Source organism: Gavialis gangeticus, unplaced genomic scaffold (assembly GCF_001723915.1).
Source record: "Gavialis gangeticus isolate Ggan-Ray unplaced genomic scaffold, GavGan_comp1, whole genome shotgun sequence".
In the NCBI taxonomy this organism is placed as follows: Eukaryota; Metazoa; Chordata; order Crocodylia; family Gavialidae; genus Gavialis; species Gavialis gangeticus.
In genome coordinates, this window is record NW_017728992.1 from 141,602,157 (window position 1) to 141,604,088 (window position 1,932).

A 1,932-nucleotide genomic window follows, 5' to 3' on the forward strand; every position below is an offset into this window, starting at 1 on the left:
AGAGGGTAGGTTTAGGTTAGATATCAGAAGGCGCTATTTCAGAGTTCTAGGTGGCTCACTCTGTGCTAAGAGCCCCTCTCAGACTGTGCAGCTAAAATATAGAAGGATTTGAAAGAGAACAAGCAATTACTACAAAAAAATTAGGCAGTCTTAAGCAGAGGGAAAGTACACCTGGGTCCATGAGTATTAAGAGCTGTACCACTCATGTAAGAGGAGAGACCTTCTGTCACAAGTCTCCAGCAGCTACATAACAGTCTATTTCTTCAGCTGGTAAAGATGGAGCCCTCATCAGCCAGGGGCTCCCAAGTGCTATGGTAAGACAAAGAATAAATAACAATATTCTTCCTTTCCTATCCCATACTATAGCCACTCTTGGGGTTAAATGAAACAATTTTTCACCTGTGCGTGCTAATGCCAAATGGAGCAGTCATTAGATACAATCAAACTGTGGTACTTTGCAGGATTAGGTTATTAACTGTGGTCCCTCTTCCCCTTGGCCCCCCTGCACTGATGAGGGTTTGTGAAACAACTGGTATATACAGAGCTGCAAGAAACAGCTGCACAGAGCCACTAATAAGCTCCAGCTGATCAGAGCGCAGTACAGTATGGGTAGGCAAGGACAACAGGATGGAGAAATGGAGCCATAGGTGGGAAAAAGACTAGGCTGAGACAGGGACAGGGACAGATTAGATCTGAATGAAGCAATTCCAAGAGGAATTGGGCAGAGGAGTCTGTGCCCATTAGGGTATACCCCTCAGCTCCTGGGATGGCCCCGACATTCCTGGGCCTCACTAGACTCCTGCTGTCTGCAAAAATCCAACAAACCTTCTGACAATGTGCGTGTCCTCCCCCTTGAGTACTAGACCATGTAGAGCAGGGGTGGCCAATCTGCAGCATGCATGCCACAAGTGGCACATACCAGACAGGGGAGGGGACAGTTGTGGCAAGGCAGTAGATAAGGCAGAAAGGAGAAAGTAGAACAGCAGGTCAGGCAGGGATCACAGGGCAGGAAGCACAAAACAGAGCAACCAGTCAGACAGGGAAAGGGGTTTGGAGTGGCACTCAGGGAGGGTACAGAGCTGATTTATGGCATGCCTGCCAAAAAGAATAACAGCCGACAACTGTTATTTACTTCCTTAATTCAGATAGCAAAGACCTATGTGGTAGATGTAAAGCTTCTAACTCTGGTGTCATCATATTCACAGATTCACACAAACTCACCGAAGTTTAGGGCAGGAAGGGACCTCATGAGACCATCAGGTCCAGTCCCCCTGATGTGAGCAAGAAAGACTGCTGGGGTCAAATAACCCCAGCAAGGTGTGCATCCAGTCTCCTTTTGAAGCTCTCTAGGGTAGGTGCCTGCACCACCCCCGGTGGGAGTCTATTCCAGAGTCTGGTCACATAAACCATGAAGAAGTTTTTCCTTATATCCAGTCTTAAATCTTCTTCTAGGAGTTTATGACCATTGCTCCTGGCTTTCTCTTGGGGCTGACACCCACATGGTTTTACTTTTTTAATTATTCTTTCACTTTGCCAAAAAAAAGAGAAAGAAAAAGGAAAAAAAAAAAACCCTATTGCAGGTTGCAGAGTCAAGCACACAAAAGTTCGGGAATGCTAGAAATCCTCTGCAACCTTAATTTATATTCCTATGTCTGCATGATGATATATAATAGTATATAATATAGCAAAGTTGTCATAGAACTTCTACCTTATTCAGTTGCACAGGATAGATCCACCCTGGAAATGGATCAGAGTTAGGTAATGAAGGAACCTGTTGTACATGGAACATTTGTCACGACTGAGGAAGGAAAGAGAAAGGATTGTTTCATCGCTCGGATAGCTGCAGAATGCTGCATTGAAGAAATCGATTTGACTCCTGCCTCTCCTACAAAGCTCCTATATGATACAAGTCAGTTAGATCATTTTTTTTTA